Source organism: Passer domesticus, chromosome 1, assembly GCF_036417665.1.
Source record: "Passer domesticus isolate bPasDom1 chromosome 1, bPasDom1.hap1, whole genome shotgun sequence".
Taxonomy (NCBI): domain Eukaryota; kingdom Metazoa; phylum Chordata; class Aves; order Passeriformes; family Passeridae; genus Passer; species Passer domesticus.
The window spans coordinates 83,814,946-83,829,678 of record NC_087474.1 but is presented as its reverse complement, the minus strand read 5'-3'; the positions used below and the strand labels follow the sequence as shown (position 1 = coordinate 83,829,678).

The following is a 14,733-nucleotide window of genomic DNA, read 5'->3' as shown; positions in this document are numbered from 1 at the left end:
GATCCAATCTGGGCTACTCAATTCTAGAACCAGGGACCAATTACTTGTCCTTTCTTTTACCAGGGTACAGACTGACTGGTATTGTAAACTGGTGCATATGGTTAACTTCATATTTTTCCACTTGAAAGTGAAATAAGCAAGAATAATTATTTTCATGTCTTGATCTGAAACATAGTATCTTTAGAATGCTTTGGTTTACTAGAAAGAGTCAAGTTATGTCAGTGAATTAGGGATGAGTGAGTGATGGGAGTTAAAGAAATAATATATTCAAAGAAATAACTGAGAAATATGCAACTTTTCTCTCTTTACTCTTCCACCTTTTTAATCTAATGTTTTAAGATTAGTTTTTATTCTTCTAAGGATTCACTCACAAAATTTAGCAAACACTTCTCAATACACATCATTTAAGAATAATGCATGTATGACAATCAATATGCAATTAACAATGACAATAAATGTATGGAAATCCTATATGCTGTAAATATGAGCATTCTGTGTGGTAGCCTTCCTAAGTTAACTATCCACAATGATATACAATTTTGTTAAAAACAGAATGGTTTCCCATATATTCTAACTCTTTTCTCAGAATTCTTCTGCAGAGATTTACTATATAGGTGAGGTAGCCCAGTGTAAAATTTACCTATGATATTTTATGCTTTTAATTAATGTACTGTGTGTTCACATTGTGTTGCAAAATGCAGCACATCTGTCTCTGTAGATGAAGCCAATGGCTTCATAGGTTTACCTCAATTTAAAAATTACCTAACCTCCAAAACAACAAAAATTACAAAAAGCAGTAAGGGTACTTATTAAAAATAAAATAGGACAAGCCAAAGAGTTTCAGCCAGAAATGACAAGCCACTTTAACAGCTTTTTAGCAAGTATCATCACATACTTGCAAATGTATGGTATGTAGAAATAAGACTGTGAATCTAGTTAACTTGATCAGTCTTAGTTGTGCCAAAAGTATGTTCCAGGATGGTTTCTTTTTTATAGAAGAGCAGAATTATCTCACAGACATTTATACATGTAGCTCTGTTTGGTACTTCTTATTTAAGTGTTACATACACCTATTCAAAAAACATTCATCACAAAATCATATTCTCTTAATCCTCATTCAATCTTTAGTCTCCTTATAAAAACTTATTCTAAGTACGTGCTTTTACCAGTGCAGAAGTTGCCCTTAATTTTCATACTTTACAAAATTTTCTTTGGAAAATTAGCCAAAACATCAAGGATAATTTAACCTTGGGCTTACCAGCAGTCTCTCTAACTCTCAGGAGCTTTGGCAGTAGGTAGATGTCTGAGAACACCTTCTGGGAGGAATACCTTGATTCTCCACGAAGCAAACTCAGACTCAGACTTCTATGACCTGATATTCTGTCTTTGCTTCCTGCCTTAGGTTTTTTGTGGTTTTTTTTTAAATTTATTTCGACTTCAGGCAATTTGAATATTTTATCAGTATCAACAACAACAACAACATCAAGCTGTAGGATTCTATATCCTCAGTTGTCAACTCCTTAACACAGAGACCCAGGAGATTAAAAGTGTACAATCAAGGTAAGACAGAGACACCTTGACTAAAAACTATTACTAGTCTATAAACATTACCAGTTAACAACACAACTCAGTGAACTTTAAGTTTATTTTTATTCTACCTTGAAACAGACTAATCTAGAACAACCTGTTAAATGCGTCAACAAATCCTTTCTTTCTGACCAAAAAAAAAAATCTCTAAACACACCTCATTTTGCTTTCCAATCCCTTCCTGTGTGCTGTACAATGGGGAAGTAACACAGCACAGAGCTGAGGAAGAAAGCAGTAGCTGATGGATCTTCATTATTTCATTCCTCTCAGCTGGGTTTTGCCTGCCCCGTTGGTGGCGGCAGGGCCGGGGCTGTGCCGGCGCTGCCCGGGCCGGCCCCAGCGCAGGGCACGGCTGAGCCCCTCAGCCCCGGGGAAAGCCTGGCCAAGGGAGGGCAAAACGCTGCCCGGCAGCCAGGGCTGAGCCAGGGGAAGCGAGCGAGAAACAGCGCTGCGAGCCCCGAGGGGACAGCGGGAGCAGGGCCGGGGCAGGAGAGGCCCGGCAGGGATGGCCCTGCGGCCTGGCACAGAGCCCGGCCCGGCTGCGCTGTCCCTGCGGCCACTGGGAATGGCCCGGGCTGGAGGAGGAAAGGTGGGAAGAAGGGATCAGCAAAGAGGAGCTGCTGTGCGCTGAGCGCCCTCTCATTCCCATTCCTGTGCGTCCCTCTGTGAAGGAGAAGATTCTTAGGAATGAAGGACTGACGATGATCCTGGAAACAAGGGGAAATGGAGGGAAGATGGCTTACTTTTTTCTTTTTTTCCTCACCATCCTGCTCTTTAACTGGCAAGAAATGAAACTAATTTTCCCCTAAGCTGGGTCCATTTTGTTGGGGTAATTGCCATCAGCAATCTCCCTGTCCTTATCTCAATTCTTGAGAATTTCCATCTTATTTCCCCCTATGTCCTGTTGAAAAGAAGAATTGAGAGAGTGGCTAGCAGACAATCAATGTCAACCCATTACATCTTCATACTACTTAAGAAAAATCCCTATTTCATCATACTCTTGCAGTCCAGTAAACTTAGAGGACAACCTAAAATTATATTTGATCCTTTGTAAATATGTAAAATGGTAATAGGGGTCCATAACATGACAAGCAGAGAAATAACATAACCATTTGGTACATAAGAGGACAGAGAGGAGAAACTAAGATAAATTTCAGGCTGTGACCTGGAGTTGTTCAACCCACAGATCTCATGTTGATGCTACAGTGGCAGCTGCAGGTGGCAGCTGCAAGACACTATACTGAGAAATAAATGTCTCTAAAGGAAAATGTTTTGACGTTTTGGTAGAGCTGAAGAATAAACAGGAAGAAATCTCTATGATGAGATGACTTGTATACAATAGATAAGAACTTTTAGCTATTTCTTTTGTCTTTTACTGGAGTTGAGGCCAAATGGATGGAGACACAAATAAGAGCCTGATGTGGCTAAGTATATTCTGTTTGTTTGGACAAGTACAAAAGTAGAATAAGTATTTTACTGAAAAACCGCAATAACTGTTTGAATACATTCATTCCATATGGTATCTGGATTTTGCTGAAAACATTCAGAGGATCATAGAATCATAGAATAGTTTGGGTTGGAAGGGATGTTAAAGGTCATCTAGTTCCAATCCCCCTGCCATGGACAGAGACAATTTTCACTGGATGAAATTGCTCAGAGCCCCATCCAGCCTGGCCTTGAACACTTCCAGAGATGGGGCATCCTTGATTGCTTTGGGCAAACATCCAGTGCCCTACTACCTTAGGAATTTTTTTTTGAATATCTAATCTAAATCTCCTCTCTCATAGTTCTCATTCTGGTGGCCTTGTCTGGACTCACTCCAACAGCTCCAAGTCCTTCCTGTGCTGAGGCCCCAGAGCTGGATGCAGGGTTCCAGGTGGGGTCTCACCAGAGCAGAGGGGCAGAATCCCCTCCCTGGCCCTGCTGGCCCTGCTGGCCACGGTGCTTTGGATGCAGTCCAGGACACATTTGGCTTTCTGGGCTGTGAGTGCCCATGGCTGGGTCATGTCCAGCCTCTCACCCACCGGCACCCTCAAGCCCTTCTCCGCAGGGTTGCTCTCAGCCTCCTCATCCCCCAGCCTGTGTTGATAGCAGGGTTTGCCCTGACCCAGAGGCAGTGCCTGGCACTTGGTCTTGTTGAACCTCCTGAGGTCCAAGTGTGCCCACTTCTTGAGCCTGTTCAGGTCCCTCTGGATGGCATCCCATCCTTCAGGTGTGTCAGCTGCACTACTCCGTTTGGGGTCATCTGCAGATTTTCAGATGAGGATGCATATGTGCATAATAGTAAAAAATAACATTAGAAGTCGATCAGTCAAAGAATCAAGTACTCTATGAGCTTTTTCTCATGACTTACAGAGCTATCATTCTCAGCAGTGTCTGGCAAAAAAAGTTTTGAGGTTGGCTCTAATCAATAATACCTTAGCTTCCAATTCCATTTTATATTCAAAAATTGCCATCACAAAGTGAAGGATACAAGGAGATAAATCTATTTATCTTATCAAATTCATGAAAGGCTAATTTAAGTACTGATCAAGGTCTGTAAACAAATAAAAAAAACAGACAAAAAATTTCAGAGGGACCTTCCATCTGTTTAGCCAGAATATAATAGCAAAAGTGAATCAGAAGCACATTTTTATAGTTAACTAAAGAAAAAAATTGCAGTGGAATATTGTGACTTTCCCGTCACTATGTTTTTAAGTTAAAGTTAGATAAATGTATAAGCTTGCATGACCACAAATGACGTAATGTGATACAGGAATTTCCAATTATATGATTTAGACTAGATAGGCATTTGTTTGTTCTAGCCCTAGCCTTCATACAAGATTGCAATAAAGCATGGTAAATTTGATAAAGTTGACTAAAATATTCTCTTTTGTTTAATTAACTCTTAAGTTATTTTCATATATATTTATTATTTTCTTAATTTTTTGTCTATATATATTGTGAGTCAACAGGAAATATTTGAATGACATAACTAAGAGATTTATTAGAATGAATTCTTCCTAAAGAGTGAGCTCTTAGCTGTTACCTATTTCAACTGACATTTCATGATATTTTTTTCTCCAGTGCATGCTTTGCATTGCAACTTTTTTTATTATGACTATTAATTTTCATGTATTTATTTTTACAGTTTGGAGCTATTTGTATTGTCTTAGTGGGTAACATTTTCCACTAAATGAATTAATTTTGTGACAGATTTGGCCCCAAATTGGTGGGGAAATTAATGGACTTTGCTTGGTCTATATTTTACCTTCTGGGTACATCAGATTCTGCTTAGAGACCTAACATTTATTTCTACTATTCATGCCTGGACATCATAAAGTATTTCAAGCTTCTCTTGTTATATAGGCAGTCACTATTGCTTACCCTTGGCATTTTTTAAAGCAAAGTGGTATTTTGTGATATATAAAATTTTGAAGTAGTGCCCTTGTAAAGAATCCCATCATACGCAGCAGCTCCACCTTTTAAATTGCAGTCACAATTTAATTTTATTCTTGGAAGAATCTCTGCTGCCTCTGTTTGCCATCCGTGAAGAATCACTCTCAATCTATTCTAAGCCTGGATAATTTTATCTGTTTGTTTGAGCCTGTCATATTTTGCTGAAGAGGTGAACAATACCAGCATCACTTACTCTAGATATTTCTTCATGCAACTCCCTTCTGAATTCATAGGTTATTTTGAAAGCATGAACTTAATTTAATAAATATTTTTCAATTTAATGCTAATTGTTTGAAGCTGATGTGATGGTTCAAAACTTTCTTCCAGAAGAAACATGTCAGAATTTATCTCAAATGATTTCAAGTCCTGAATCACTAATGAAAATTAGAACATATGTTCTTGGGTTCTTTTCCTCAATATAAATATATTGTGGATCAACTGGAAATCCTAATCAGGATATAACGATTGTAGCCTGATAAGAATTAGTGGGAGAAAAGACATTTTTCATTGCTCTCTTCAGTATAAATACTTGCCGGTAAAAAATCTTCATCAGACAGTAGCCAATAAAAGAATAGTATGTTAAAAGGTAAATAGAATAAAATTATATGCCTAAGAAACAGCACTCCAGTACCTGCTGAACAAGAAGTTGCAGCACTCTCAGACAGAGAACTTGAGGCTCAGAGTTGAGAGCATTGTGAATTTCATGTTTACTATGCAAATTTCACTGCCTGAAGCCCTTCTTTTTCTGGTGAGGAACTACTGAACTTACTCTCAGCTTCCTGTGCAGTGATAACTGCAATACTTCTTTTGGGTCAAGGTCGGGGAATGCCAGTAGGACACAGAATGGGATTTTTTTTTTGTTGCATCTCTTGTGTTTGCTTCCCAAGCTGCCAGCTTTTCATTGTATTTCTGCTAGTCAAGAAGGTCTGCAGTCCAAAAGTCACCAGTCACCTGGATTGGGCTACCAAGAGAACACTGAAGTGTGGCTCACATAGATCAATTCATCAACAGTTCAATCACTTAAAAGTAATATTGGATATTCTGTGTACTATATTACCATCTCAGCAATTCCATGCCGTACCATATAAATGTGTCAGTGCACTTGTGACTATAGTACAAAAAACATGTTAAAAGATAAATAAAATATTTTAGTGAAACCAAACCTCCTCCACTGTGCTAACATTTTTCTAGCCAAATTTACCAAAGTGGAAGGAAAGGAAGAGGTGAAAGTTCTGTCTGTGAACTAGTGAGTAACAGTTCAGCAGCTGCCCAAATTATTCTCAAGTACTTTGGCACATCTCAGGATAAAAATTTACATGGTTCAGAGGATTTGATGTAGACAGGAACATTTGTCAAATGATAACCAAACTTTTTCAACTTATATTAGTGAAGTTAGGAAGCTGAACTATGGCAGCCTTTTTCAATAATCCATTAGTTAAAGAAAAAAGCCACAAGGCATGACATGCCTTCAAATCTATCTGTATCTGTAAGCAAATGTGTATATTCAGGAATGCATTATAAGCATCATTAATACTGATACAGAAAGATACTGCAGTCATCTTTCATAACCATAGGTTTCACACATGCACTCTGCCTGAACATCCTTCCTCAGTTCAGAGTGTTCATCTGTCTTGTAGAAATGGTTCAGCATTTTCATTCATCATTTGAATGAGATGAGGTAAAAACTCTACTTTTTTTTTCTTTTTTTTTCTTTTCCAGGCTTGAACTAGTGTATTTTCATGGACTGTGCTTTCTGAGCCCATTAATAGTAATGATATTATATGGTTCACTCTAGTCCTTTCCATGGGCTGCTGCTCATATCAGAGCAAGTAATAAAGAGGCAAAGCCCTCCTGGATGGAAATGCATGGCCTCACTGGAAGGGGGTGAGTGGAGAGCAGTTAAAAGCATCAACTAATAGAATCCAAAACTATTTTACCTGAAAAAAGAAACAAGTAAGCAAGCACAAGAAGAAAAGGGACCCTTCAGAAACAAAAATGAATTCTAGTTTTTTTTCTTGTCCATTTTTAATGGAATTTCATGCTTAGACACATTCACAGGAGTAAACAGTGAGTTCTTCTGTATGGTTTATACAAGATATTATTTTGAGCTGCCTGTTCATTGCACTCTTCTAGATATGTGAATAAAAGTGAAAGCTCACAACCCTCTCTATTCCCCAGGAAACTATCAGCTCTGCCAAATTAGTACCACATCCTAAACTGTGCTACATCCATCGTCTCCCCAGTCTGAAATGATTTTATGGCATCCAGAATCATGATAACCATTATGCCTTGAAGTGGACTTCAAATGTTGTATTTGTGTGAAAAAAATGAATTAATCAACTTATTTGGAATTTTCTCATCTTCCTTCCTCTACTCCAAGAGCTGGGCTGCTGGCATGCATATGTACTTTCTCCCTCATTTTTTTCCTTTTCAAAGATTATTTGTCCAAATAAGCTGTACATTTTGGGATCATCCAGATGTCTCCAAATGTGCTTTATGACACTGTGTGGGAATGAGGCCTATAGCCATGATATATATGAGATACATGGTAAAGGAATTTTCATGAGATATGTGGTAATGGGATTTCTGTGGATGTGATGTGATTTCTGTGGGTGAGATGGGATTTCTGTGGACGTGATGGTCTGCTGAGGTGGTGACACATTGTCAGGCGGAAGCCAGACAGCCCTTTTTTCTGCAGTAGTTCAGGTGGAAGAGTGGGGCTCTAATATGTCCCAGTTCAATTATGTCCTTGTGCATGACCCAGAGCCTTTACAATAATTCTTTGTAAATCTTGATATCCTTCATTTATACGTAAATTGTCTCCTTCCTCCATTTATGATGGCAGTAACAGAATATTTGACAACACTCTCACCTCCACTTATTCCAGAAGTATAAACTGGCATCTGAAATCCTCAGTGATAGAGAATAAGAATATGATGACCCTGCATGCAAGTGGATGAGGCTTGCTCTTATTTTCTCCCCAAAGTTAGGACACCTCTGTGATAGGATTTACACATCCAACTGTGCTGGAGTATACCCAGGAACTCTTGTTCACTGTGCTGTACACTTACATTTTGCATGCACAGTAAATTTATCATCAGCAGTTTGAAAGAATCCATAACCTGTTGCTCCAGTAAGCTGCTCTATTGGTGAACCTGTGTTCCTGAAAGTTCCTTTTTAATTCATCCAGACTTTTAGTGTTTAATTGGTTAAAACTCACTATTTGTGACTCTCTCATTGTGAATCAGGTCAGATTAGAGTGTAGCCCACATTATTTATTCATCTGGAGTCTTACTGAACACAATCAGACTTATATTTCCAAACTGGTTCTAATCAGAAATTAAGCCCAGCTGCACCCAGTCCCTCTGATTCCCTAGGACCCACTGGAGCAAGGGGGTTTATTTTCTCCCAAATCTCTATGCTCTTAACATACTGGTCTAAGCTGAGAGTCACAGCACAGAAAGCATTACTCAAAGGAGATAAAACTGATACTCTCAATTCAGCACTGCTGTGACCAAGAATGAGTGAGAGCACTTAAGATTGTCAACAACCTCAATCTGCATTGCCACCCCAGCACACTCCACTGAATTAGCTTCTCAAGTGCCTACACAGTCCAAACAAAATATCACAATATCACAGCAGAGAAACTGTCTTTCTCTACAGTGGACTTAACTATAGTATAACAGGATAAGTAAGAGCAAAAAAGACCCCAAAAAGCCGGGTAAAAGTAACCATCACACTATTTTGCCAATCCATGTAAGATGTGAAAGCAGTAAATTCAAATAATGTTGTCATGCAGTCAAAGCATGCTAAAAAAACAAAAGAAAACCAAACCAAATCCAAACCAAACCCAAAACCAAGCTCAATAAAAAAACTCCAACAAACCACACCAAACAATCAAAAAACTCCAACAAAACAAAACTCCAACAAACCAAACCAAACCCAAAACCAAAATCAATGAAAAAACTCCAACAAAACCAACCAACTAATCAACCTAAAAACCAACTTTTTCCCCTGAAAAAAAATCCCCAGTACTTGCCCCCCAAAAACCATCACCAAACCCTCTAGGCATTCTTTACAAAGTTCAACGAAGCAATGAAAAAACCCAAACCAAAACACAATATTCATTTTTTGCTGCACACAAGAAACAATGGAACTATTCTGGGTATGCACTCCAGCTCTTGGATCCCCTTAAGAAGAAACTAAGCAAGGGAACAGAGGTGCCTTCAAAACCCTAAGGAAAACTCATAGGTAATCTAACATAATGGTCATTCAGTGTTGTAAAAAGAACAGCAACTGATAGTCAGGAGTGTAAAGGACCCATTTTCACATTATCAACAGAACTATGAAGAGGACAAAAAAAAATCACTATTGCCTTCTTAAAAAATGGTTTTTAATTATTCTCACTTTCATCTGTTCACTTATATTCACAACATAGACACATCTTCCCTTTTCTTATGGAACACAGACATTTTTCAGATAGATCAGACACAAAAGACCATAGATCAGCAATGATGCCTGCAGATACCTAGATGACATTAATTAGAACCTTTGTTTGGCATAAGAAAGCCATGGCTGTTGTCTTGGAGACCAGATGAATTCATTCAGACTGTTTTTTTGAGAAGGATGGCATTATGAATAACCTCCACACACGTCTCTTTTAAATGCAAAATGGTCCTTAAGCTTGAATATATAATTTCTCTGAAGCTGAAAGAAAAAGTGGCAGCATTTCTGTTTTAAGAATGTAATCTTAATTTCATGTCTACAGAATTTTAAGAACAAAATTGTTCAATATTCACAAATCTTAATTGGTGGGGCTTTCAGAGCAGACACATAGACACTACACAATTTGCAAATGTGCACTTGGTAAAGGAAGCTGAACAGAAGCTATGGAAGCATACTTTTCTTAAAAACTATGTTAATTTAACAGATGGTTTAAAATACTAAAGTGTTTGTGCCCAGAGGATGATGAAGAAAGCATCAGTGAAAACATTAAGCAACAAGTAAAACTGTAATATTACTGCATACCAGGATATGTGTAACTTCTTTTTGCAAGGCTGAGGAGACGCTGAGAAGAATTTTATGGGGAAGAAACTGTGGAATGTCAATCCAGGCTCTGGTCCCATCACAGTGGCAGCCTGCTCTGGCTGGTCTATTTACTCTGAATCCCAAGATCCATTGTCTGACAGAGCAGCACGACCAGAGAGTTGATCAGAAATATGCAAAATGTAGACAGGTCAGAATTAATAAGGATTTGCTTCTGACATCTTAGAGCTAAAACATCATACTTCATGCTGAAGTTCCTTCAACTAAAAATACCTTCCTGATTGCAGGCCACCTTTTATTTTACCAGCAGTCACTGAGATTAAGAGACCACTCACTGCCAAATGTATTATTTATTTATTAGCATACCAAGTGGGGGACAACAGTGAAGCAATTTCTTTCCTGTGGATTTCAGCAAAATGCAAACAATGCTATGACAAAATGCCTCTTTTGTTAAAATTAGGGTTAAAAAGTCCTTACTGTTTAAAGATCTTATTCCTGAAAATCCACCTGCTTAGTAAGACCTGTTGTACTGGATCAGAACATAGACTCATTTAGCCCAGCATTCTATCTATAACACTGGACAAAAATAAACATTTGAAAAACAACAGTCAATAGGAATACCTTCCAATTATAGCCTCCACAGTTCTAAACATCTGTTTCAGGAAATTCCTGAATTGTAGCTGTAACCCTATATATGGATGGATTCTATGTCCATAGAATTATGGCTTAAATTAGCAGCAGCTAGGATACTCACTTTAAAACCTTTCCCTTTCAATAATTTACACTTCTTTCTTCATTTTGACAGTTCATTTTAAGTAATGAGCAATTATGGAGGATGCTTGGAAGAATTACTATGGTTCTTCAGTCAAGAAACCTGAAGGATAGTCTGCTCTAGAGCTCTTCAGTCTTCAAGGATTTCATGAGTTTTCCAAAACTGCCTTCCCTTGGATACTGTTATCCAGAGGAAATAATATTCTAGTTCTGTAGCACATATAAGTGAGGGTCAAATCTTTTAGGGACCTAATGCTTTCAGAACTATCTAAAAAGGCAGGAAATTTGTTTTATTAGGTAGCCTTAGGTATGTCAACCTTAATAATTTCTTCACCAGTTAACAGTTATTAACAGTTATTTCATCCTTGTTGTTCCTAATCAATTCCTCCTCTAAAATCACAAATGGATTCAACAGCTCTATATCCACATGACCCATGAAGCAGGCAGCAGGTAATGAAGCATTCACAATGAAAGGTCACAAAATATTTTGTTTTATTCCTTTTCTGGGTTTTGGTGTTTTTTAGAAAGTATTCCTTGGATTCTTAAGTATTATATAGTATTTTCTTCTTTAAAAGCAACAGTCTCAATTTTTTAGGAAGCATTTCAGCATTGGGGAAGGAGGTATCTGAGGAAACTGTTCAAGAGTATAAAATATTTTTATGTTTATCTTTATGTTAAATGCAAAGAAAACATGACAGTTCAACCTTGCATTATTTTTTCCAGATCCCACTTTCATAAGCTTTTAGAAAAAAATATAAACTCTAAGACTGAGAAGGTGTTTGTGATAATTTAGAATATTCTACTGCATGGAAGGAGTTTCTGTATGAAAATGCATCACTTAAATTTATTTATTTGTTGCCTTTTGTTAAAATCTCAAATGAGAAATAATTTGTGATACTGATAAGGATCTTCAGAATTTTTTTGCATGTGATAGTTAAAAAATATAATTAGTTTGTAAGTAAAGCTGACTGCCTCGTGTTTTCATGCAGCATGAAGGTATTTTATGTTTATAATAATTGAAAGTATAACATTGTGAGTAAATTTCAATATGCTTTTGTTTCTAATGCCAGAACAGAGCTCAAAGGGATGACAGAGTTTGCTGTGCTGTGTGGTTCTTTCTACATCAAATGGTGCTGTATAATATAGTTTCCTGAACTTTGGAGAAGAATGGAAAGCTTTATGAAAACACAAAATAGGAGAGAAAACTGTAGAAAATAGTGCCACAAGGGCACTATTTTGCAGGTAGAGAGAATGGGGAAAGTGGAATGCCACTATGATGGTCTTTTCTGTTTGATGATCACTGTTTTCCATAATTATCACTTTAGTGATAATTACCTCTAGAGGTTGTCTGTTCCAACACCCTCTGCTCAATGCCTGATGTTACCGGAGACCCAAAATGAAAAACTGTCCTTTCAAAAATCTACATAATTTATGACATGTAAATTTATTGTTAAGCCTCTGAGGAGGTTTTTTTTTTAATGCTGTTGCCAAATATCTTGTGCCCTTACAGAGGATCAACTTCACCCAAATGCAAGTTTTTGAACACTTATATAAAATTAAGGTACAGATTGATACAACTTGTAACTTGTCCCTTCCAGAGGCAGAAACGGGACTCTCAAATTAGCTGCATACAGTATAGTAATTTTCATTACGTGTTATATATGGAGTCCCATTTTTCTTTTGATAAAGGTAAAGAAAAGTATTGGTTTCAGGAAAATGTGAAGTTCTTACTGCAGAGAAAACAGAGATAAAAAGGGCAGAGGGAGCAAGAAGAGTTATTATGTAAATTCCTGAAAATTGGTGTTCACAATCAACTTTGACCATTCCTATTAACATCTAAGAACTTATCATGCATTTGGTCATCAGGGGTGCAATTCAGGTGCCTACACCATTTGCATTTACAACCATTCAGGCAGTCCCAGAGTACAGCTCTGTCTCCGCTTGCTCTTCCTTAGTTTCCTTTAAGTCCTAAGTCTCACTTGCTTGATCTAAGCAGAAGTTCTAGAACATCCTATACAGAAAGAGATGCAAACAGCACAACATGGGAAAATATCTGACCTGGAACAGAAACAGAAAAAAAATATGCTGTCTGTAAGAATAACTTGCTATCATTCTGGAAGTAATTTTAAGGTTTTTAATATAATTTTCTCTGTGTCTCTAGTAAACGGTTAGGGCTTGTATTCTGTTGTCTTACATAGAAACAACAAGCAATGTGAAGTAAATCTATGAATGCTTTATGTTTTAGCAATGATAAGACAAATGCAAAGATTTCCATCTTTGGCTGTGCACCAAAACCAAGCCTCTTCTAGAAATTTACAGTCCTGGCCTGACTTTGCAGTGCAGACAGGTACCTACCTTATCAATGTTGGGATTATTTTTCTTTTTATTGTAGGACCTTTATACAAAAGGCAGAACAAACCACAAAGCTGTGTAATGAAATCAAAGTATATTTTCCAGCAGTAAGTCAGAAAATCAGCTCATGGGAACAGATATTTTTCTGTAGCTTTCACTGAGTCACTAAGTGTATGACAAAGGAAACTCTTCTTTGTTCCAGGAGTTGACATGACAGTAAATCGTAAGTTTGTCTTCTCCTAAGGTTTAAAATAATTTTGTGTAGTAAGAAAAAAGAAGGTGAAGTAGAAACTATCCTTTTAGGGTGATGGAGAAAACACAGGTTTTGAGATATTTGTTAAACATCAGATAAAAATAACATGTCCTCAAGAAAATCCTAGATGTGACTAGAAGGATTGGATATGAAAATGTTTGCTCACTGGAGAAGTTATGATGGACTGATTTCCACAGACATGATTTGAAACAAGTCAGGTTTGTGGGCCTTTTTGTCTGTCATCATGTTTATAAATATTCAGTCCTTTCTTTTCTGCTAGCAGAAGTCCCATTTTGAATGAAGTTGTTACTCATAGTTGCTACAAGTTTTTCTCCCTTTCTCATAAGCCTTCATTTTTTCTGTCCTTGACATTTTGTAGATTTTTGTGGGTTTTTTTGGGTGTCTATGTGTGTGTGTGTCTGTGTGTGTCTGTGTGTGTTTTCTCCTCACTTTATATGTGCTGGTTTCTGGCAAAAAAACAAAATTAAAATCAAAACCAGTTTTTGTAAAACAAAAAAAAAAAAGAGCAAAGCACATTGTGTTTAAGGATTAATAAAGTGATTATAAAACATAATTATCAAAATTTTTTTGAGAAAAACATTTTTGTAAGCTAAAAATAAATCCATATTTACCATGCACAGACGCTCGGTGGTGATAAATATTTTAAACAACATATTTTGTAAAAAGTTTGATCTCATATTCAGTTTAATAAAAAAAAAAATAAGCAGATGGCAGCACAGTATGTGCCTTTTGGATATTATGATAAGATCTCCATTGCTGAAATGTGAAAATTACCTTGTGGCTACTTCATCAGTATAGTAAACTATGCTGTTTGAAATGCAGAAACAAACATTTAGAATTATGAGTTCACTCAGCATGCAGTAAAGTTTTCAAAGCAAATTACAGTTCAAGTTCTGAACAGACTTTTTAACTTCAATAATTTTTGTAATACTATAGTGAAAAAGCCCCTTAAAGCAGCTATTAGTTAGGCTTCCTGCCTTCTTTTAATATGCCAATAATAAATTTTATGGCAACAAATTTATGGCAACAATAAACTACACAATACCTGAAAATTGCTGTTGTGAGATCTTCTGCCACTCAGAAGTTAATTAAGAAATGTTATACCATTAAATGCAGTATGACATAGTATGTTCCACAGCACTTAAATAGTTTAAATTATATCTCTGGAATGCACAGAAGCTTAAATATATTTTGAAGTTTTAATATTAATTTTTCAAGTGATATATACCAAGGGTACGTTTTTTCACCTGAATCCAAATGACTGG

General features: G+C 37.0%; 1 protein-coding gene and 1 long non-coding RNA gene across 2 annotated transcripts in view; one reads left to right on the top strand and one right to left on the bottom strand.

The window, feature by feature from the left end:
• CDH12 (cadherin 12) overlaps nt 1-1,682 on the bottom strand; it is a 710,660-nt gene extending 708,978 nt beyond the window's left edge. Inside the window, exon 1 of the mRNA XM_064427694.1 lies at nt 1,259-1,682. The gene's annotated coding sequence lies outside the window, so the exon portion shown is untranslated. The remainder of the gene's footprint in view (nt 1-1,258) is intronic.
• LOC135304890 (uncharacterized) lies at nt 1,286-13,679 on the top strand. The gene is made up of 3 exons (XR_010366134.1): nt 1,286-1,560; nt 6,745-6,909; nt 10,877-13,679. It is a non-coding gene; the product is annotated as an uncharacterized LOC135304890 (long non-coding RNA).
• Nucleotides 13,680-14,733: the final 1,054 nt, after the last annotated feature.